This window comes from Leptidea sinapis, chromosome 3, assembly GCF_905404315.1.
Source record: "Leptidea sinapis chromosome 3, ilLepSina1.1, whole genome shotgun sequence".
NCBI classification, from domain to species: Eukaryota; Metazoa; Arthropoda; class Insecta; order Lepidoptera; family Pieridae; genus Leptidea; species Leptidea sinapis.
This window is the reverse complement of record NC_066267.1, coordinates 9,241,981-9,267,248: the sequence shown is the minus strand read 5'-3', so window position 1 is coordinate 9,267,248 and position 25,268 is coordinate 9,241,981. Positions and strand designations below refer to the sequence as shown.

At 36.3% G+C, this 25,268-nt stretch overlaps 1 long non-coding RNA gene and 2 other non-coding genes across 3 annotated transcripts in view; all 3 read right to left on the bottom strand.

Annotated features, from left to right (window-relative positions):
- LOC126979660 (uncharacterized) overlaps window positions 1-25,268 on the bottom strand; it is a 145,567-nt gene that overhangs the window by 10,010 nt on the left and 110,289 nt on the right. The window lies entirely within an intron of this gene.
- Window positions 16,417-16,489, bottom strand: Trnap-ggg (transfer RNA proline (anticodon GGG)). Its single transcript has one exon. It is a non-coding gene; the product is annotated as a tRNA-Pro (tRNA).
- On the bottom strand, window positions 16,718-16,791 carry Trnas-aga (transfer RNA serine (anticodon AGA)). Its single transcript has one exon. It is a non-coding gene; the product is annotated as a tRNA-Ser (tRNA).

Below are 25,268 nucleotides of genomic sequence, written 5' to 3'. Positions count from 1 at the left end.
AAATTTAGTTACTGAATCAGTTACCGGTTTAAGTCGGGCGAGGATGGCTCCAGACAAAAAAAAGCCACTGTGGTGTGACACCGTTTATAATAAATAATTCTATAGACACACTAGACGACTTGTTCTAAGAAATAGTTTCTTACTAAATTTTTGAATACATTGAGCGCCTGAGCTTTTCTTATATGATTATGTAGAGCGTTTCACAGTCTGATAGCCTCTACTACAAATGAATATGAAAAAAAGGTGATAGTGTAAAAAGCAAAACATCAAATTCGATCAGCTTCAGACCGCAGCATGAGCTCTTGAGAATCATCCAAATAAACAAACATTTTCTTTAAATATTAGCGAGTTTTTGGGTCGGATAGAATACAATACAGAAGAGAAAGAATATGAGTGTTCCAGTGAAATCGAATCGGGAGCCACTTGAGCCTTGTCCGAAATTCAGTTGCACGTAAGTAAGATTAAGTTAGCTTGTATCTGTATAGTCAAGAATAAGGAGTAGAAGAGTAAGATTTAGATAGCTAGCTTCTGTATAGTCAAGAATAAGGAGTAGAAGAGTAAGATTTATATAGCTAGTATCGGTATAGTCAAGAATAAGGAGTAGAAGAGTAAGATTTATATAGCTAGTATCTGTATAGTCAGGAATAAGGAGCAGAAGAGATTGAGCGAGTAAAATTTTGGTGGGAATAGGTAAAAAATTACGATGTCTACGTAAGGACGTACTACGTCCTAAACTAGTCGTCACCAACACTGATGAACCGTAAGTCAAGCCGAGTTTTATAAATAAAGTTTTATAATTTAGTAAAGATTGCTTATTTAACTTATAAAGTTTATATTTCTCTTTCGTCTTAAATGAAAGGTCTTTCACCCGAGGTACACAATCTCGGTTGAATGACCTCTTGAGACACTCGAACTATTGACACCTTCCCGTATTCGTGGCTAAATAGGTTACTTTCGTGTTGTGTAACAATTTACTATTGTTACGTGTTATATGTAAGATACATTCTGATCTAATGTTTCTAATTTTTTTTCTTTAAGCTTATAAAAGCTTTTGTGTATAGACAGAATATATTTTCATTCGTTGTTATTTGTTGTAATTTAATTTGTTCGATAAATTCAAGAAGTTTGAGTTATATGTTAAACTAATTGTTTAAGATAAAACTTCAAAAGTGGCTTCTCAAACAAACGTTTTACTCAGTGGAGGAGTTTTACAAGATGCCAGTTATTTGACTAAGTAATACTTAAATGGGTACACTTATTTTACAATACGTAAAAATCTTTATTTTTATTTTTATAAAACATAACAACAATTACATAAAATTGTAATATTGAATTTTTAATTTACTTATTTTTTGACTTGTAACAATGGTGTTATTAATAAATTATTAGATTTGATTAATATTTATATTCGATACTGTTTGAAGGGCTGTGAAGTGTTAGTAGATGTAGGTGTCTGTAACTGGCGAAGTTACTGGGTTAATGATATTACATCACATGTGACGGATAGCACTTAAAAATAACCAACTGTTTATATTTGAAAGAGCTACAACTCAAGTCAATTTCCTGACATGCAATTTGAGCAGGTTATCAACTGTAAAGTAGATCCTGTAGATGGTGTCACAACCTGAGAGTTGAACAATATTATACCAGGATAGACGTTCGATGCGTCACTCGGCCGGTTGGCTCAGTTCGTAAGAGCGCTCGGACGGAACCAGAGAGGTGCGGGTTCTAATCACGCATCGTTCATGAATTTAATTTTATATTTAATCTTAGAAGTGAGATACAATTAAAAATAACAAACTGTTAACATGTTTTAACGTAATGAGCGCAATTGAAATGCCGCTCACAGTTTTACTTCCTCTGGACATGGTGCCGGCTAGTTTATGGGTACCACAACGACGCCTATTTCTGCCGCGAAGCAGTAATGTATAAACATTACTGTGTTTCGGTGTGAAGCGCGCCGTAGCTAGTCAAATTACTGGGCAAATGACACTTAACATCTTATGTCTCAAGGTGGCGAGCGCAATATTAGTGCCGCTGAGAATTTTTGGGTTATTCAAGAATCCTAAGCGCCATTGCATTGTAATGGGCAAGGCGTATCAATTACCATCAGCTGAACTTCCTGCTCGTCTCGTCTCTTATCTTCATAAAAAAAAGTTTTGGATATTTCCAAAATTCTAACCTGCATTGAAATGGACCAGTTATCAATTATGACCAAGCGAAAGTTTTTGCCCTTTGCTCACATTTTTTCAAAAATAAAACAACATAAATCTTCGAGATTGAATTTCTTGTATCTAATAAGAACTCCTATAAGAGCTTATTATCTGACTTGAAGAAAGGTACTGACGACAACAATACTGACGCAAGAATATTCAATTCCATTTCCAATATTAAAATGCACTTCAAATGAAATATCATATCATAGGTCACGGTTAGAGGAGCAGCTAATAATATGATGCATTGAACTTTTATATTTAATATCGAATCGCCAGGTAGACTACCTAGCTGGCACACAAAGAGGTAACGTTATAAAGGAGGTTTATAATGTAATAAATTGAAAACAGCAACAAAACATCTTTGTTGTAGCGGAGTCGTAATATTATAAACTAGTGTTTCTGTCGCTTGGGAGCTAAAGCTTGCTCATAAATATTGCTAATGATAATGAAGAATATATTCTTAAACTGTCTTATTAAACTCTGCCGATCTCCGATAGCAGAAAACCACCAGTGGGAGACTCATTTGCACAGGAAGCCGGCTAGTTTATGGGTACCACGACGGCGCCTATTTCTGCCGTGAAACAGATATGTGTAAACATTACTGTGCTTCGATCTGAAGGGCGCCGTATCTTACAGTAATTTCACTAATTTTAATTTCACTCATTACTTACAGTCATTTCATTAATTTAAATAATTAAGTAATCCCCATTTAAATCCGTACATTAGTTTAGGAATCCATCGCGGACAAACAACGTGTCACGTAATTTATATAAATTAAGATCATCATTATCACAAGATTAAGATCATAAGCTCAACCATCGTTGACTTTTCTGTCCCAATAAACTTATTGACGGTAACTCACCTTATCCGTACACGCTATCTGTCGTGAAGCTTACCAGCGATAGAAGTTTGTATGGAAATTGCAATTCACGCGTCCCAATATAAGGCGATAAGAATGACTTATCGGGTATACTGGGACAGCTTCAGATTATTGACAGATAATTTCTGACAGTAGAAGGTAGTAATTTATCTCTATCTGTAGATAGTATATTGGGAACGGCCGATAGTCCAATGCTTTATGTCGATAGGTTATTGAAATGTAAGTAAGCGCAAAAGGATAGATTTGTCTACCTCTAGGAAGTTAAACTAAGGATAGATAGGTTATTGAAAACGGCCGTTAATCACATGCTATCTTTGACTGTCAAAATTAAAAATAAAGTGGCGGTATAATATTTTGTATTACAAAAAATTTATGCATTTTTTTGACTCCATATTAGTTTTTAAACTTTTATAAATATATAAATTTACAATAATTTAATAATTTAATAATAAATTTACAATAAAAATACATAAATTATAATTTTATTTTTTAAATTAAACTATCAGACGCGCCAACCTCAATTCAGTTTTCATATTTCGATTGTGTTTTTCTTTTTATTTTATTTATTTTAGCAACTTTATTTTCTTTTGCTTGAGTGAAGTAAATTTTCGGACTCACTTCATTTACGAAAAAAATCACTCGTAATTTTAAAATGGGCTCTTTTTCAACCTCAACAGCGAGCACTTAGATACTGCTTTTCCCGCATGAGTAATAGAAATTAGTATGCGCAACTAGTGCGACAAGTTATCGATTACCGATGTCGATATGTCGATAAGAACACTTATCAACTTGTAAATATTCTAATATAGTATAGGAAGTCTTCTTTGTCAAATAAAACTTATAATATATATTTCTTGAATTTGTTCAGAGACTATTTGGTATTGAATACCTAGAGCCCATAACGAGATATCCTGCTATTTAAAATCTCTTATACATCAACCCTTAAATCACTAAGCAGCTAAAATATAGCTTCATCCTATTTGATACGCTTCGAATTCAAAATACAAAGGGCGTTGAGAGTTCAATTAATAGCACTTTAATAGGACGTGGCATGACGCACTGGCGGCCATTTTGATTGTCTATTGTATGTCGTAGTCGATGAACTGGTTAAAGCACTAAATAATCAATATTTGTAATTAATTGTTGCATTATAACATAGTCATATAGAAACTCTTTTTGCAACTATAATAACGTTTGAGAGCTTCGGCATGGATGTCATGCAAATAAGTTGTTTATGGGATTCAAATTCATTTATTGAAAATAGGAAAAGGAATCAAATGAGTGACTGAAAAGATATTTATATCTATAGAGCTGCTAGTGGCAATCTTTCTACACAAAAAACTTTTCGTGTTGTTCACTCTGTGTCATATATTATATACTTTAATCTCCTTAGCGAAAAAAGTAGCTTAGCATTTAGTGTATTTTACAAACGTAAAAAACGTGCCTATCAAGTTATCATTTCAAAAAACATAGAGTTGAATTGTAAATCTCCTATTAGAAGTCTTTTGATATTATCTCTTTTTATTTCAAAATTATGCTTGAGATCTTAAAAAAATCAACAAGTTTAGTCTGCCAATAGTAAGTAGGGTACGTACCTATGTCTAATATAATAACTACCTACTTAAACAAGTATAAGATAAAAGTTCAATTTCAAATATTTTTATTCAAAATAGGATTCAAAATCACTTATTGAACGCCAAAAACTACCACCCATTTAAAATAGAATGCCTCAGACCTGAGAAAAAGGGCTAGAAACTCAGCGGTTTTTTTTTTAAATAAACATTTATAATTAAAGAGCCTGAGGGTGTTCGCTTCATTCCCAGTATGTGGTATCATTAAGAAAACCCTTCATGCTATAGTAACCTTTCCCACACAAAGTTTTTTAACAATTCTTTTAAATTTCACACATTTAACACATTTGCTTTGTACATCTTCGGGGATCATAATATTGTAAAAGCATATACATCGCCCAATAAAAGACTTACTAACTCGACTTAACCGAGTAGTAGGCATAACAAGTTTATGTTTGTTCCTTGTGTTAACATTATGATTGTCACAGTTTTTAGCTAATTCCTCAATGTGCTTATAAACATATAGAACATTAAGAATATATTGAGTAGCAAAAGTCAAAATGTTTATTTCTATAAAGTTTTCTCTCAATGATGCTTAATTGTTTAATTTAACATCACAAATCTTTAACAGTGATTTTTTATAATAAGAAATTTTATCAGCAATTTTCTTATCTGAGATACGAAGGTAATTGAATGTCCAAGATATTAAATTCCATTTCCTCGATTAAAATTCGCATCAAAGGAAAATATTGCAGCACAGGTCACGGGTAAAAGGACAGCTAATAATGTGATGCATTGAACGAGTATTATATTTATCAGACAGTCCCCAGGTAGCCTAGGTATTGACGCACAAAGGGGTAACATCAAAAAGGGGCTTATAATTTAATAAATTAAAAACGGGAACAAGAATCTTTATTACAGCGAAGTCATATTATGAACGTGGGTTATTAAAGCTTCGGGGCTTCATTTTACAAATGGAGGATTTGCTTTCTATGGGGTTTTGCAGAATTTAATTTGCATGCTGTTAGCACATGAGGTGCTTAGTCGTAAAATACGATCGCGACATAGGGATAACGTTGAATACAGATTGTTTAGGCCAAATATAATATAATAATAATATTGACACACTTTAAACACAAATTATCTTGCCCCAAGTTACGCATCTATAGCCTGTGTTATGGGTTACAAGACAATGATATATTTAATACAATATACTTACTTAAACATACATAAATTCATATAAACATACATAAATACATTTAAACATCCATGACTCGGAAACAAACATCCATATTCATCATGTAAATGCTTGCACCCACCGGGATTGGAACCCAGGACCTCTAGCTTAGTAGGTAGGATCGCTAACCACTCGGCTATACAGGTCGTCAAATATGCTAAAGGGTATTTATAAATAGTGAAACAGTCACCGAATTAATGAACTAATTTATTAATAAACTAATATTTTGGGTGCACAAAGAGTTGCAGTAATTCCTTCTCTTTCCTACCTGCACCCTCTCCCTCCCACTTACGGAGTAGCGCGAGCGCAGCTGATCGTTACGTTCCGCGGGGAGTAATTAGTATTGAACTTGTCAACGCCGTGATAACTCATTAATTCAACTCCTTACGTGTAATCCCGTGATCAAGTGTCTTGTGATCCCTAGTTATATTATTATTAAATTCGGAAAGAAAGGGTGGCCAGTCAAAGAAAACGCCTATAAACTATAGAGGGAAATTCGCGACCCGGCACGTGGTGGAAGAATCGCTGCTGCTCTGGTAAGTCCTCTCTCTTCATTCCTTACACCGGCTTCCTAATTCAAATTTTAACCTAGATCCACCGCATACACAGATAATCATTGCATACGTAGCATATCGAACTAATTTTTATATTCAACTCATATTCAAAGTAACCTTTGCGAGACATAATACAACAGATATAAGTACCCGGAATTGTTACACTCGCTTACAATAGCTGTAATTCTTTGCAAGTTATATAATATATATTAAAATATAATGTATAACATATACTTAGTGGTGAAAATTATTTCATAATTTGACATTCTATTTTGAACGGACGACGAATGAACTTCTTGTTTACGTCTGTCATAGTCTATGAATTGAACTATTCCATTTGAAATACGTGAACCGTCGAACCGACTGGTTGATTGAACTGATCCGTTCATTCAACGCCCATCGCTACACTCCACACACCCTGCCGTGAAGCAGTAATACGTAAACATTACTCTATGTTTCGGTCTGAAGGGTGCCGTAGCTAGTGAATTTACTGGGCAAAACGAAACTTTACATCTTATGTCTCAAGGTGACGAGCGCAATTGTAGTGCCGCTCAGATTTTTTGGGTTTTTCAAGAATCCTGAGCGGCACTGCATTGTAATGGGTAGGGCGTATCAATTACCATCAGCTGAACGTCCTGCTCGTCTCGTCCCTTATTTTCATAAAAAAAAAACACGGACAGGCCGACAGACTGACATATACCACCTTCACATACATACACACAATACATCACCATCTCCTAACCACAAGCACACAGCCGGTCCGAGGTTCGAGTGTTCTTAAGAGACGCCCTGCGACTTTTGTTGCGTAGTATTTGCGGCCTCCACGTCCTATGTCGCTTGAAAGCTCTTAGGGTTGACACTTGACAGCACAGAGGAGGTCTTTAGATGGTAGGGAGTGACACCCGAGTCCGACGTATGGGTTTCGGGGTCACCAATATGTAATTCCTCCTCTGCAAAACAACACAATTGTTAAACTGTCTTCGCCTCCATTAGTTACATTGAAGACCACTGTATAGCAGTAGTTGCAAAATGCCACGACTTTGGAACGTTTCCACCTGTGCTGGAACAGAATACGCCGAAAGCTCTTATAAATTATAATTACTGATTAGTTAGAAGTTAGATTAGACAGGCAAATGTAAGGAACGACCTTCCTGGTATTCCTTTGTTCTCTTCTTGCAAGTGGTATTGTTGTGGACTGTATGAGTATGTACTGTTGGAGCATGGCACACACTGTAATGTCGAATTATCGCGACGTATTCACTCGCAGTGCGGTAGGTATATTCACTAGGTAGTGAACAACTAAGTATTAGCGGTGCCGTGAGTGAAACAATATATATCTACGAGTCAAGTTCAACAGCAACATAAACTTCAGGCAACATACTGAAACGGTGTGCAATAACGCTCAATTTGTCCTTAGTCGCCTCTTACATAATTCATATCGCCTATATCATGTATAATAAATACATAAATGAATAAAAGATTGGATGAATGTAAAAAGATATATTATACATAAAAGTAAAGTCTAATTACTCAGCCGAACAAATTGAATCAGATCTAAAAAGATATTACTCGATCGTTTCACTTCATTCTAAATCAAGGACCAATAAAGTCGCGTTAGGGCTAGCTTGTAGCTCCCCTAGTGTTCTGAAACAGTAAAAGCCTTTGTAACTCTCAATTTCAATTTCATGTAGAGCAAAGGTAAAAGTCCTTTTGACGAATTTAGAGGCGAACAGACAAAAAAAGGCGACACAATATTAAATGCTCGAAAAAATCTTTTGTTTTTATCGAGCAGAGACAGGAACGTATTGATTCTCATTTTATTTCAAAACTTTGTCCATGAAAATCCAAGAACAGACAATACGACAGTGTGGTCAAATCTATCTCTCTTTACTAGTTATGTCGCATACAGACATTATTTGCAGGTATTTAAATTGAACAGATTAATTGGTCAAGATCGCCGGAATACGTTGGATGAGGGCAGCGCAGGACCGATCGACGTGGAAATCTTTGAGGGATGCCTTTGTCCAGCAGTGGACGTCTTTCAGCTGATGATGATGGTGATGAAATTAAACAGCAAAAATTTGAATAAGAAATCACAGGTTTCTACAAGCAAGATGAAAAACTTAGCCCCTAACTAGGCATAGTCTGTACTATGAGTGCCAGACAACGAAATATATAATATTCGCGTAAATACTACAACAGACTCATGATAAGAACAAGAATAATTAAGTTTAATTAATTAATAAAAAACTCCAATTAGTTCATAAATCATCATTTGATTACATTGTGATGTGTAATTATTGTTAAAAAGGATTAATTTACCTTCAGGCCTCAGGTCAAGAGGGTGACCGGTATCGCCTTCCGCTTCTTCCTGAGCCACCTTAGCAGTAAGTTAGGTAGGCGCAGTTAAATGTCTTTTAGAAACAAGCGAACTCACTTCAATGTTCGCATTCGACCGGTAAATGACCTACGCCGCTCCAGTCTTTGCTCATGCGTAACTAAACATTATTGAGAAACTCCAAACGGTCCAAATCATATTCGTATATATATATATATACGAATATGTTTTGGACCGTTTGGATATATATAACGTAAGGCTTTTAACGCTCACTGGTGCGTCAGGAACGCAGACTTTAACCGGGACTTAGAGCTTCCCACCATCCAACAGAACATTAAGTGCTTGTCTGAAACTTACTTCAAGTCCTCCAATTTTTAATTGACATTCAAATGACCATGAGAAAACCAAAATAAATCAATAAATAATAATAAAATCAAGGATGATAACATAGTATTACGATTCAGGTAATGCAAAATATTAATATTTTTACATAATATTACTAAGATAAGATAAGATCTTTATTTGTAGTGATGGGTATACATAGATGTTACAAATCACATTAAAAGATCTCCATTCCTTGCCCGCATGCTGTGGCGTACAAATAGTAATTACTAACAAGTCAAACAAATATATATATATATATATATACAATGACAGTTAATTGATGTACATATCAATAATTGAATATATTGAAATAACATATAATAATTGAAATAGGTAAAAAGTAATTATATTAAGTAAAATTAAAAAAAATGTTAATTGAGTGTTGTATCTGAAAAGAAGTATTTTATGGAATAGTACGATTTTATCAGTAGGAGATTAAACAGTTTCTTTTTAATAGTTTTTTTTACTAGTTCAAATATTGCAAGTAAAGTTTCCGTACAGAAAGTAAGGAGATATTCTTAAGTTTTCCCAATTGAAATACCTTGTCAATGATTGGAAATGAACTCTAAGAAGCCTTTTGTTAAAAATTAGATAGCGAGAACTTTGTGAAGCAAAAGTTTTACATCTTGCTTGTAGAATTTCCCGTGGTTTCTTATTCAGACCATTGTTGTTTAATTTATATGCTAGCAACAAAATGTTTAAGAGTTGTTTCATTTTCTTCCAAAGCAATTGTATAACATCTAATTTTATTCAAAACTAGCTGACCTGACAGACGTTGTTCTGTCATTCAACGGTTCCAGAGATATGGTAAATGCGTAGGTGGGATCATGACACGACAAACTATATATGTAAATCCTCCTTGAGCTTCAACGAATCTATTACAAAAGATTTCATTGAGATCGGTCGAGTACTTTAGGAGTTATTAGGGAACATGCAAACATCTTCTCATCTCTTTTATATATATAGATAGATAGGATATTTACAATACAATGATCAGATTAAAATAAAACTACCATAACGGGAAAGCGTACCAAGAATACTGGCAGCATTTCCGCGTTGGATAGCTAGGCTGATTCGTTCCATAATGGGCTAGATCTTAAGAGGTGCGTTCATTTTAGTAATAAATAAACAAGACCGAATAATAGTTAAGGCTTTATGAGAATTAACCTTAAATAATCTATTCGTAACGTTTTTTTTAAATGATTGTCTTAGACTGTTAGTAATGAAACATATCCAATGTCTTCGAAGAAACTGGGCGTAATTAATAGAGCACAGCAATATTTCAAGCCGGCCCACATTCTAGCGCTCTACAAAGCGCAGGTCCGGCCACACATGGAGTATAACTGTCATCTCTGGTCTGGCGCACCCCAGTATCAGCTCGATCCATTTGACCGCGTGCAACGTTGCGCAGCTCGAATTGTCGGGGACCCAGTGCTCTGTGAACGGCTGGATCACTTGGCGTTGCGTAGAGATGTCGCTTCATTGTGTGTCTTCTACCTCATTTATCACGGGGAGTGTTCCGAAGAGCTGTTTAACCTGATTCCTGCCGCTGAATTCCACCTTCGCACGACACGCCACAAGTTAGGATATCATCCCCACCAACTGGATGTGTGGCGGTCCTCCACAGTGCGGTTTTAAAGGAGTTTTTTTTCCGCGTACCACAAAGCTGTGGAATATCTTCCTTGTGCGGTGTTTCCGGGACGATACGACTTGGGTACCTTCAAAAAAAGCGCGTACACCTTCCTTAAAGGCCGGCAACGCTCCTGTGATTCCTCTGGTGATGCAAGAGATTGTGGGCGGCGGTGATCACTTAAAAACAGGTGACCCGTACGCCCGTTTGTGCTCCTATTCAATAAAAAAAGGAAATGACATGAAATGAAATTATTTTTTTTGCAAAAAACATTGTATTTAAGATGTTAACATAATATTATCAATAATCCAATATAATTATAGGGCCAGAATATTAAATTTTATGGTAATATCAACCCGGTCTGAAAATTGGAAACTTAATTTTAAAACTTTCAAATCATTTTTCTTTCATCTTTATTACCAGTGGGAGGTTACTTTGCACCGGATGCCGGCTAGATTATGGTTAGCACAACGGCGCCTATTTCTGCCGTGAAGCAGTAATGTGTTAGCATTACTGTGTCGGTCTGAAGAGGGCCGTAACTAGTAAAATTACTGGGCAAATGAGACTTGACATCTTGTCTCAAGGTGACGAGCGCCCTTGTAGTGCCGCTCTGAATTTTTGGATTTTTCAATAATCTTGAGCGGCACTGCATTGCAATAGGCAGGGCGTATCAATTGCCATCAGCTAAACGCCCTGCTCGTCTCGTCCCTTATTTTCATAAAAAAATCTAAAACAGGGTCCACTTCACCACCCAAAGTACCATCATCCAAGTACCGAACATAAAATTGTATAACATATTCTTTTTGTCTATGGATGTTACAGAACTACCAGAGAGAGATAGATTTGAACACGCGCTTCATCTGTTCTCGGGATTAACTACATCGACAAATTTTTCAAACAAAATAATTATCAATTCGTTCCGACTGATTTTTTCCTTGGTGCAGACAGAAGATTTTCTTCGACCATTTGAAATTGTGTCTCTGTTTTCTATTTCTTTTCGCCTCTAAGTTCTTCAGGAGAATTAATTCTACATGTAATTGTATCGGAGGGTACGTCCTTACTAATTCGAGGAATCAGGACATTATCAAATCAGGATATTTCAACAGTTGCAAGGTCTTGGTCAAGGCATTGCACATTCACATTGCGCATTCATTCTTACATCCACGTATCATTAAAAAGTTTTTATTTCACATCATAATGTGCGGTGGAATACCTGGCAATCTGAATTTTGAACTGGATAGCGAAACATTTTATCTCGTTCCAGAAAAGTATCCATTATCTTTTATAATATGTTTACCGCGTTTTGGATGATAGACTGTATAGAATAGTTCATTTCATAGACTTTTATGTTATGTGAATAGCTCGTTCACTCTGGCAACCGTGAATCTGATAATTAGTTTGAATATTGGCAAAAACAGTTCTTCATTTAGCGCAACATTCTTTTTAATTGTGATTATCTTTATAATCAAAGTTATATAATATTTACAAAAGCCAGTATCAATTAAGTACTAGCAATACCTCATCATAAGCTATTAAAAGTTTTACGAACAAAAATATCCAAAAAAAAAGTTTTAAGCTTAGAATATTATATAAACTTTGATCACAAGAAAATAAAAAAAGCATGAACTGGAAGGGACGAGCCCTTATTGTAATTTAAAAAAATTCACGTGTAGCACGTTCAGCTGATGGAAATTGATACGCCCTGCCCATGTCACTCAGGATTCTTGAAAAACCCAAAAATTCTGAGCAGTACTACAATAATTGGGCTCGTCATCTTGAGATATAAGACGTTAAGCCTCATTTACCCACTAATTTCACTAGCTATGGCGCCCTTCAGACCAAAAAACAAAAATGTTCAACATACAAATGTTTAACATTACTGCTTCACGTCAGGAATAGGCACCGTTGTGGGACCCATAATCTAACCGGCATCTTATGCAAAAGAGCCTCCAGTAGTAAAAAAAACATTATGACAGCCGTACTCATAAGGGTCAACAATAAAAGTTATTAACATTCATATTAATGTTTAATTACTCACCTGAAACAAAATTAATCTGTAATAAAAAGATATTACTTCATCGACCGGTCCATTTCATTTTTAATCATGAACTAATAAAGTAGAGTTGGGGCTACCTTGTTTCACCCCTAAATTCATTCATGATGTCCGCTGAGCTACCCTTAATGTTCCGAAAAGCCTTTGTAATGCTCAGTTTCCATTGAATGTTGAGTAAAACATAAAAGTACTTCTGACAAATTTAGACGCAAGCTGAAATGTAAAACGGCGAAACAATTTCAAATGCTCCAAAAATAATCTTCATCGAGAAGGCACTTATTGTGTTTCAAAATGTTTTCTACGAAATTAATCATTAAAACAGAGAAAGGGATTAGACTAGACAAGTTCTGTAGCATACAAGACATTGAAAATACGTTAATAGATTGATTCTAAAGAAAAGGTACAACTAATAGCTCCAAGATCATATTATTTATAATGAGAGAAGAGATTTATTACAATTTTTTTATGTTAATACGGGATGAGACTAGCAGGACGTTCAACTGATGGTAATTGATACGCCCTGCCCATTATATTGCAGTGCCTTTCAGGATTCTTGAAAAACCCAAAAACTCGGAGCGGCACTGCAATTGCGCTCGTCAAATTGAGACATAAGCTGTTTAGTCTCATTTGCCCAATAATTACACCAGCTACGGCGCCCTTCAGACTGAAACACAGTAATGCTTACTCATTACTGCTTCACGGCAGAAATAGGCGCCGTTGTGGTACCCATAATCTAGCTGGCATCCTGTGCAAAGGAGCGTCCCACTGGTGACCACTCCACAATGATGAAATAGGAAATCATAGGAAATTCTGCAAGCAAGATGTAAAACTAATTTCCCGCTATCTAATGTTTAACAAAGGGCTTCTTTTATTTTTATTTTACATTTTTAAACATGACATCTTACTTAATAATTACAAATCTTATAACATAAATAAATGTATAATCAACTACGTTTATTATTATTATTATTATTATTATTATTATTATTATTATTATTATTATTATTATTATTATTATTATTATTATTATTATTATTATTATTATTATTATTATTATTATTATTATTATTATTATTATTATTATTATTATTATTATTATTATTATTATTATTATTATTATTATTATTATTATTATTATTATTATAATATATTTTTATAAATATACATATAATCATACACATATAAATATTAATACTTATCCATTTTATATAACAATATTAGTTAAAGATTACGTAATTATTTTATGCAACTTGTTAAATATCAGTTACTTAAAGGTTTCCTTGAAAGGCATTTCCATCCAAAGGCATTGATATTGTATTTCTTATAATTTTCTCATAACCATAGAGCATGGGATGGCCGACTCACCTACTAAAATATATAATTAACGATTGAGCTATCTTAACTTACACCTATCTAGAATTCTGCGGATTTTATCTTAAGCCACTGAACGATACAACAAACAAGTTTATTATATAAAATATAATCGTTCTCATATCAGTATAATGTTATAGAGTTGTAAATAGCATTTAATTCTCAGGTCCCATTAGTTGAGCTCTAGAATTCCCGGGAAATATCCAGACTCGCTCCCTCGAAACGTAAATAAAGCCAAAATCAATAATGCAGATACATTGCCCGGGAATATGGAGCTAACTTCCATCGCTTCAAACTTATTATTCGCAAATATTCATGTTATTTAGTGAGTAATTAAACGTCCGCATATCATTATGGTAATGTGAGTTTTGAGCATAGTATTAGTAATAATTTGAACTGAATGTTTTCGCTGGTATGTTTTGTCGCGAGAACTCAATAATCTCTATTAAGGGAATGACGGTATGTTACATATGTGTTAGTGTGGTTTTGTAGCCGATGTTTTAACAAAGAGAAAACTTTTTAATTGTACATCTGTTATAGAAATAACAATGTTGCTTATACTACTTAATATTATGATATTATACCATTTTAGATGGACTTTGCAATGCCTCTTATTGAACCGCCTGTCCTTCCTATTTGTATTAGTTTTCTTGCCTGTGTTCTTCTACTTTCATTTGCTTTCTGATATTTTTGTTACTAATTCTATCACATTTCATTATGTTATATATTAGCTTTAATAAAAATAAATCCACAAACACAAAAGTTCGTAACATGATTCAAATACGTACATATTAATATGAGATCGGATAAACTCTAAATGCAAATCTCCAATAACGTGTATCCCTATTATCCGTGTACTACAGCTTTCGGTTGGGAGCACACCGGGGAACAATAATTTTATTGTTTATGCCAATTTTAAATTAATAAGCGTAATGCAATCTGTTTTATTAATTGTGAAAACCAATAAAATCAACATAGAATTAGAAAACCAGATTCGGTATACTTGTTTTGTTTGATTGACGCTCAAAATACCACTACTTGCAGTTACAATATATTTATTTATTCTCCTCCTCGCGTTGGTTTCCTCAGTGCTGAGGGTCGTGATCATCTCAACAGAGTACTTTGTTGCGTATTATTTGGCACCATCTGCCCCTATCGGTAGCAGAGTGTAGAGCGTCTTGGACAGTGGTTGCAAGGGCAGTGCGAATCTGATCGGTCCATCGCATGGGGCTCCTTCCTCTTGGTCTTCTTCCCTCCACCTTCCCTGTAACCATCAGTTTCTCCAAGTTGTCTTCCTCCCTTCTGGCGATGTGGCCGAAGTATTCTAGGACCCTACGCAAGCAGATGGTAGAGAGCACAATGCCCAGCCGTTTCAGGATCGACACATTAGTTCGTTGTGCTGTCCAAGGTACGCCCAACATCCTTCTCCAGAACTTATCAAGTATATTCGCATAAAAATTAAATTTGAATACTTAAGTTGTTAATTTTGTATAGTTGTACAAAATGGATATTATCTTTAAGCTTGTAATATAGTTAAAAACTCTTTTTGTTCTGTACATCGATATAGTGATTTTTGAATCAAGTTTTTATTTTTGTTATAAGTTATGAATTCTTACATTTTTTTTAACTTATAATGTAATTCTTTTATAATATTAAGTATATTAATGACTGAAGCTCAAACATGCTTTACGCCATTAGTAGCTTTTACATTTCGAAAGAATGAATCTTTTAGGATGTACGTGTTGAAAGCTATTTAAAACACTTTTATACTCTCGACTAACTTTACACAAAATATAAATGGGCTTAGATAGCTCTTATTAAAAAGACAAATTATTAACATGTGCACTTTCAGACGAAAAAAATTTTAATAACAAAATGGCACAGTGCTTTTTGTATTTTGAATTTTATGCATTATACTTTTTAATTCATTAATTCATTCATTTTTAATGTTTGCACTCGGTCCGTCCTCAGCCTATGAGTTGTAGCTTTGAGTTGAACTGGGAATTAATAACGCAACAGGTATGTTAGCTCTTGGCTCTTTGTTCTCCCTTGTTTGTTAATCCTTCGACAAATTATCATCAGATTATTTGCATTAAATGTAGGTATGTCTACCTTAAAACAATTTGATATGTTTTTAAAGTCTAGGATTAATACATAAATAAAATTTGAAAACAAAATTTTATGAACGATGCGGGACTCGAACCCGCGACCTCTGGCGTCCCGTGCCAGTGCTCTGCCAACTGAGCCAACCGTTCCAGTGACGTATCATCATAAAATCTTGTATGCTTTGTTCAACTCTCAGGTTGTGGCTTCATCTACAGAATCGACTTTACAGTTGATAATCTGCTCAACCTCAATATTTGCATATTAGGAAATTGACATGAGATATCGCTTTTGTAAATCTAAACAATTTGTTATGTTTTAGAGTGATAACCCTCACTTCTAGGATTAATACACAAATAAAATTTAAAAACAAAATTTTATGAACGATGTGGGACTCGAACCCACGACCTCTGGCGTTCTGTGCCAGTGCTCTAACTAACTGAGCTAACCGTTCGAGTGACGTATCGTCATAAAATCTTGAATGCTTTGTTCGACTCTCAGGTTGTGGCTTCATCTACAGAATCCACTTTACAATTGATAATCTGCTCAACATCAATATTTGCATATTAGGAAATTGACATGAGATGTTGCTCTTGTTATAATCTAAGATCTTGTAATCTTGTTTTCAACTTTTATTTGTTTACTTGAACTTAACTTTGTAAAATTCTATTTACTAACGTCTAAAAGTCTCTTTATTAAAAAACTTCAACGAATCAGATAGCTCCAAAGGGCTTCTTGGACACACAAACGTAATAAACACTATGGGATATTGGAATTCTAATTAAAATAACTTGAGAATATCTCAATAGTTTTCCTTCATTTAATGTTGAAGAATATTATTTGAATTTTGTTTATGAATTGTATGAGATAAAGTTATATCATGAACAAATATTTGCAATATTTTATTTAATGAAAATAAGGGACGAGATGAGCAGTTCAGCTGATGGTAATTGATACACTTTACCAATAACATTGCGGTACCGCTCAGGATTCTTGAAAAACCCAAAAATTCTGAGTGGCACTACAATTACGCTCGTCACCTTGAGTCATAAGATGTTAAGTCTCATTTGCCCAGCAATTTCACTAGCTACAGCGCAATTCAGACCGAAACACAGTAATTTTTACAGATAACTGCTTGACGGAAGAAATAGGCGCCGTTGTGGTACCCATAATCTAGCCGGCTGTGCAAAGAAGCCTCCCACTGGTACAACTTATCAAGTGTCTCAATTCTCACTATAATTTAAGTAGGTATTTAGTTTTAGTGACAATAATTATTAGTTATATAAATGTGATATGGAGCAACGTCCCTCGCAGCTAAAATATTACTTTGCTTATTTGAATACCTCAGACAAACAAGCGAGCGATTATCATTTATTAAATCTTGTTATGACTAGACTGCAGTAGACAAAACACTCAGTGACTACTCAAACGCAAAGTAATTGAGTCTCTCCCTCCAGTATTACAATACCCTTATAGACTATACATATAAATAAAATTAAAGTGTCTGTTTGTAATGTTGAAATAACCGTTTTTTTACTACATGTATATGAATATAATATATACGGTACATATATCAAAATAATATATTTTGTTACAATTATTTTTGTCCGTCTGTTTGTTCCGGCTTATTTCTGAAATGGCTGGACCGATTCTGACGGGACTTTTATTGGCAGGTAGCTGATATAATAAGGAATAACTTAAACTACGTTTATTTAAGAAAAATAAAGTAATATTGCAATGTCCAAGAAACGGTCTAACTTCAAAAATAATTTATGTGGCAAAACAAGGTTTGCCGGGTCAGCTAGTATCTTACATAATTCTGTGATAAGTTTATTTATCAATCAGCGCGTTGATAATGGGTACATCTTAGCTGACATGTAGCCCAGTGGTTGGTGAACCTGCCTACTCAAGCAGAGCTCCCAGGTTCGAATCCAGGTAGGTGTAAACATTCATTAGATGAATAGGACGTATTTCTGAGCCATGGATGTTTATAGGTATTTATAAATGTTTAAGATAGTACACAATATACAAATTTTATTTGTTTATGTGAGAATATCACAAATAACAAACTGTTCAAGTCATCCATAAATTTTGATACATATTCAATATTGTTATTGTTATTGTAGCAATATTAATATTATTATTAATTAATCTGTTACTATTATTAACTAGTATGACGAACATTTAGCCGAATGGTTAGCGACCCTGACTACTAAGCTAGAGGTCCCGGGTTCGAATCCCGGTAGGTGCAATTATTTATATGATGAATATGGATGTTTGTTTCCGAGTCATGGATGTTTAAATGTATTTATGTATGTATAACTAAGTATATTGTAATACATCGTTATCATGATGTACCCATAGTACAGGCTTTGCCTTGTTTGGGGCAAGATAGCCATTGCCAGGCCCATGGGTGTCGTAAGAGGCGACTAAGGGCTTTTTAGAAGTGGGAGAGTCACGCTGCCGTCTTATGACGTCAGCACAATCGGGCCAGACTGTCCGGGTTAATTACCACACTCGCACAGAATACCGGCGTAAAGTAGCGGCCTAGTGCCGCTATGTTTCGCATAGGTTAGTGTCGAGGACCGGAGGCCATCCCTTAAGACAGCTGTCGCCATCTCGGCAATTTTTAGGGTAGGGATCTGTCTACTCTCTGGCTCCGCGTAGATTTAGAGGACCGCGTCCGTATCTATGCGTGTGTCTACAGGTCCCATAGTGGTAACGCAGAAACCGATCATCTCATGGGCTGCGTTCAAGCGGCAGTTGACGACGAGCTTGCACAGATCCCCTCCGCTGAAATCGTAGTCTTGGGTGATTTCAACGGGCACAATGCCGAATGGCTTGGATCACGTACCACAGACTACGCAGGGCGATCTGTGCATAATTTTGCATTGGCGTATGGTCTGTCCCAATTGGTTGAGTCGCCAACGCAGCTCCCGGATGTGGATAGCCACATGCCGTCCTTATTAGATCTTCTGCTGACTACACATCCCGATGGTTACCAGGTCTTTGTCGACGCCCCTCTCGGAACGTCTGACCATTGCCTGGTCAGGAGTGTAGTGCCTATCCGACGCCAACGTCGCAGACCACCAGCGACCCGCCGCGTTTGGCACTACAAGTCAGCAGATTGGGATAGGATGCGTTCCTTTTTTGCATCCTACCCTTGGGGCAAGGTTTGTTTCCCTTCGAATGATCCTAGTGCCTGCGCCGTTGCAGTAGCCGATGTGATACTGCAGGGCATGGATATTTTTATACCAAGCTCTGTAGTACCGATCGGTGGCAGATCAAAGCCCTGGTTCGATGCGTCAGTTAAAGCAGCATCTGACTGCAAAAAACAGGCGTATTGAACTTGGGATCCGAACTGGAAATTTCTTAAGAGGAAATATAACCGTGCCTCCAGATTTTTTATGCGGCGAATCACCCGTGCGAAGTCTGAGCACGTCGTCAAAATCGGCGAGCAGCTTTCCAGTTACCCAACCGGAACACGCAAGTTCTGGTTGTTGTCGAAAGCTGCTCTTGGTAACTTCAACCAGCCGTCCATGCCGCCGTTGTACATGAGGAATGACACCCTGGCCCATACGGCAAAAGAGAAAGCCGAGCTCCTGTGCGCTCTTTTCGCCTCCAACTCGACTCTTGACGACAACGGAAAAACACCGCCGACCATCCCGCGGTGTCAGAGCTCTATGCCTGAAGTACAGTTCAGACAGAAAACTGTTAGGCGAGTTCTGTTTTCGTTGGACGTCAGGAATTCGAGCGGGCCGGATGGCATTTCTCTAATCGTGCTAAGAACGTGTGCCCCTGAGTTGACGCCGGTGCTAACGCGTTTATTTTGGCACTCTTATTCCAAAGGCATAGTCCCTGACTCATAGAAGTCAGCCCTTGTCCATCCGATCCAAAAAAAGGAGACAGTTCGGATCCGGCGAACTACAGGCCTATTGTTATCACCTCCGTGCTCTATAAAATCATGGAGAGCATAATTAGCCGCCAGCTTTTAGTATACCTAGAGGGTCACCAGTTGATAAACGACCGACAGTACGGCTTTCGCCATGGACGGTCGGCAGGTGACCTTCTGGTATACCTAACACATAGATGGGCGGCGGCTATTGAAAGCAAGGGGGAAGGCCTGGCAGTTAGCCTGATCGTGTATGGCACAAGGCGCTCCTCTCAAAACTTCCATCATTTGGGCTTCCCGAGAGCTTGTGCAAGGGGACCTCCAGCTTCTTCACTGGGCAAAGCATACAGGTCGTTGTCGACGGATATTGCTGGAACCCGAAGCCCATGAATGCTGGAGTGCCCCAAGGCTGTGTGCTATCTCCTACGCTGTTTCTTCTGCATATCAATGATATGTTGGACACCTCCAACATACATTGCTATGCGGACGACAGCACTGGTGATGCCGTATACACGGGCCATGCAGGTCTCTCTCGGGAAATCGTCGACCAGTGCCGGGAGAAACTTGTGTCTTCTATCGAGTCCTCTCTCGAGAAGGTCGCGGAATGGGGTAAATTGAACCTTGTCCAATTTAACCCCCAGAAGACTCAAGTTTTCGCGTTTACCACTAAAAAAACCCCATTTGTCGTATCACCGCTCTTCGAGAACACTTCTCTTAAAGCCGCGCCTAGTATCGGAATACTGGGTCTCGAAATCTCGAGCGATTGCCAATTCCGTGGCCATCTGGAGGGCAAAGCCAAATTGGCTTCGAAGAAGCTGGGCGTCATCAATAGAGCACGGCAATACTTCAAGCCCGCCCACATTCTAGCGCTCTACAAAGCGCAGGTCCGGCCACACATGGAGTATTGCTGTCATCTCTGGTCTGGCGCACCCCAGTATCTGCTCAATCCATTTGACCGCGTGCAACGTAGAGCAGCTCGAATTGTCGGGGACTCAGTGCTTTGTGAACGGCTGGATCTCTTGGCGTTGCGTAGAGACGTCGCTTCATTGTGTGTCTTCTACCGCATTTATCACGGGGAGTGTTCCGAAGAGCTGTTTAACCTGATTCCTGCCGCCGAATTCCACCTTCGCACGACAAGCTACAAGTTAGGATATCATCCCCACCATCTGGATGTGTGGCGGTCCTCCACAGTGCGGTTTTCAAGGAGCTTTCTCCCTCGTACTACAAAGCTATGGAATGAGCTTCCTTGTGCGGTGTTTCCGGGACAATACGACATGGGTACCTTCAAAAAAAGCGCGTACACCTTCCTTAAAGGTCGGCAACGCTCTTGTAATTCCTCTGGTGTTGCAAGAGAATGTAGGCGGCGGTGATCACTTAACACCAGGTGACCCGTACGCTCATTTGTCCTCCTATTCCTTTAAAAAAAAAGATAATTTGTGTAACAGTTTGTCAATATTATATATTTATATAATATTATTGTTAATGACGTCATGTCCACGTAGACAAAACCAAAACCAAAAGTATCGTATAAATGCTATTATCATGCAGACGATTATATTTTGACAAGGTTCCAGTAGAGGACATCAACTACATAACTATGTCTTGAGAAAATGTGACGAGAGAAGCAGGACATTGACATTCACCTCATGCCAACGGATACGCCCTGCCCATTACAATGCAGTGCGCTCAGATGGATTCTTAATTGAACTCAGTACTCTGAGCACGTCACTTTGAGACGTAAGTTGAGTCTCATTAACTCCTAATCTTTAATAGCTACGGTGCAACTAAAACGAAAAAACAATAGTGTTTGCCCATCAGCGTGTTCACCAGTGGGAGGCTCCTTTGCACAGGATGCCGGCTAGATCACGAGCACCACAACGGCGCCTATTTCTGCCGTGAAGTAGTAATGTGTAAGCATTTATTTGTTTCTGTCTGAAGGGTGCCGTAGCTAGTGAAATTACTGGGAAAATGAGACTTAACATCTTATGTATAAAGGCGACGAGCGCAATTGTAGTACCGCTCAGAATGTTTGGGGTTTTTCAAGAATCCTGAGTGGCACTGCATTTTAATGGGCAGGACGTATCAATTACCATCAGCTGAACGTCCTAATCGCCTCGTACCTTATTGTCATAAAAAAAAAGACATCACTACTTCACGGCAGAAACCTCTCTCCGCCCGTATCCACTCAGCCGGATAAGCCACCACTAATATTATAGTAATAACTATAGAATATTAACGCTTAGAACGATAGTTTCATTGATTGTTTCTGTCAATATAGAGGTTCAATTATAATTATTAATGTGTGCGTGAGCGTCACGTGCTTACATTCGCCAACACGCACACACACAGCCAAATAATGTTGCTAGTGAATAGACATTTCCCTAAATCAGTAAATTGTAAGAAATACTAGGTTATATATAATAAGAAAGAAGAATTAAATATAAATTTAGAATTTAATAAAAACAGCACGTATTTAATTATTGTTGGAACAATTTTTGAAGTGCAAGTAAAGGAGTTCGTTAGAATCGTTGTTTTTTAAACTCGATGAAACGAAAAAACGAGACGATAGAGGCGCCTTTCCCAGCTTTATTCGAAATTCGCGAAGGTGCAGAGAACGAATATGAGATCATTTTTGAAATCCAAGATGGCCGCCGTGCAAAATTATCTATTATATTATATTTCCATCTTGCAGCATTTCGCTTGGGCCTACTCACGTTCTAAGCGTTATTATTCTATGGTAATAACATTATCCGTAAATATTGTTGTTTAAATGAGTTGTTTTGTAAATAAAAAAGCGTCGCTATTATCTTAAAGCTAAAGCCTACGTCGTCTATTAGGACCCATTACTCTAATGGGTTATATAGCGTTCGGGCTTCAATGTTTACAAATGTTTTGAAAGATAAGGTAAACAGACCATTTCTTATAATAATGACAATATTTACAAAACATACTAATTGGAATTAAATAATAGGTACATAGATATATAAATGATTTGAGTTTTCTTTAGTGTTAATTCTGCCAATATTTGTCTTTAAACAATTCGACACGTGTTTCGCCTCAACACGAGACATCCTCAGGACGTGTTGTCTCGCCAAAATGTTTATCTTCCAGATTTATATAATTATGGATTTCCGCAAAGTAACGCCTACTTCAATAAATTTAGGTACATAGGTTAATTAAAAAATCCTTTTAATTTTTTTACTTGAAGCTTGAAATTATTAGGATTTACTATCTTTATATATATATAATTCTTTCGTACGTGTGTTGACAGTCAACTCCTCCTAAACAGCTGGACCGATTTGAATGAAAATTTCTGTGTGGATTCGCGGATGGTTTAGATTCACAATTGAACTACCTCCTAAATGGCTGGACTAATTTTGATGATTTTTTTAGAGTGTTCCAGTGAATTTGAGATTGGTTTAGATTCTCAATACAGTCGACATATGATTCTCTTACGTATATTAGTGATCTCATCCTAAACAGCTGGACCGATTTGAATGAAAGTTTCTGTGTGTGTTCAAGTGGATTCGAGGATGGCTTAGATTTACAATTGAACTACCTCCTAAATGGCTGGACCAATTTCGAAGATTTTTTTCGAGTGTTCCAGTGAATTTGAGATTGGTTTAGATTCTCAATACAGTCCACATATAATTCTCTTACATATATTAGTGATCTTATTCTAAACGGCTGAACCGATTTAAATGAAATTTTCTGTGTGTGTTCAAGTGGATTCGAGGATGGTTTAGATTCACAATAATTGAACGACCTCCTTAATGGTTGGACCGATTTTGATGATTTTTTTTAGTGTTCCAGTGAATTTGAGATTTTTTTAGATTCTCAGTACAGTCGACATATAATTCTCCTATGTATGTAAGTCTGGACCAATTTCTCGAATTTAACACGTGTGTATTTCTAGTAAACTCGTAAACTAATGAACGGATTTTAATGGGGATTACTTCACGGAGCGCAGTTTAGTCCAATTGAGAGACAGGATAGTTTTGATTTCGTTTTGACTGACGACCATAATTATTTTTGTTTCCAATATTTGTTTTGTATGGTTTTTTGTGGACATAGTTTTGTATGGTCATAGAAAATATTCTATGAGAGAATTAATTGACGCACGGTTTTGACAGCTTAGCTGTGAAACATTTTCATAAATAATATCTATCTTTCTATATATATAAACATGAATTGCTGTTCGTTCGTCTCGCTAAAACTCGAGAACGGCTGGACCGATTTGGCTAATTTTGGTCTTGAATTATTTGTGGAAGTCCAGAGAAGGTTTAATATGAAAATTCTCGGTATTATATAAAACAAACGATTTTAATTTTTCTTTGATGTGTCCCCCGTCGTTCAGAAATCAAATTAAAATAATAGTTTAAAATGAATAACTAATTAGAATTTTTAAATCTTTCTACATTTCTCAGGAGAAAAAAAAATAAACTTAATTTTAGGTAACTGTAGTAGGTAGATTAAATAAGGTTGTTAACAATATATCAGATAATTTTTATGAAGATTCATAATCTTAAGTTTTGTCCTGGTATTTCTGAACCTAACCGCACCAACAAAACAAAACAAAAAGTTTATCAGAAAGCTCTGAATTGATTAACACTGACTGTATCCTAACTGTGTGTTTCTACAATATCAAATAGAAACCTTATAAATGGCAAGTATTTTAGGAAAACTCTGTTTTGTAAGTAAGTAATATCGTGTGTAAATCGAAAATAATAATAAAGTTTCATTCGTACCGAGCATTGTTTTTATTTCTTTTTATAAAAAAGGATTAAGGTAAGTTTATTTTATACTAAAGTTTAGGTATTTTATTTATCGATTGAGGCAGTATGAAGTCTGCCGGGTTAGCTAGTAAGAAATAATTCTTTATGTTTTGAAGTATTACTGGCACATTCATAATAAAACAGTATTTTATTTTTTATGTATATAACAACGTCTGTCGGGTCAGCTATAAATATAATAAATAAATTTTGTACACATTTTGAATAAACTCTTGATTTTCAATGTTAAACCTTATATCTTATGGT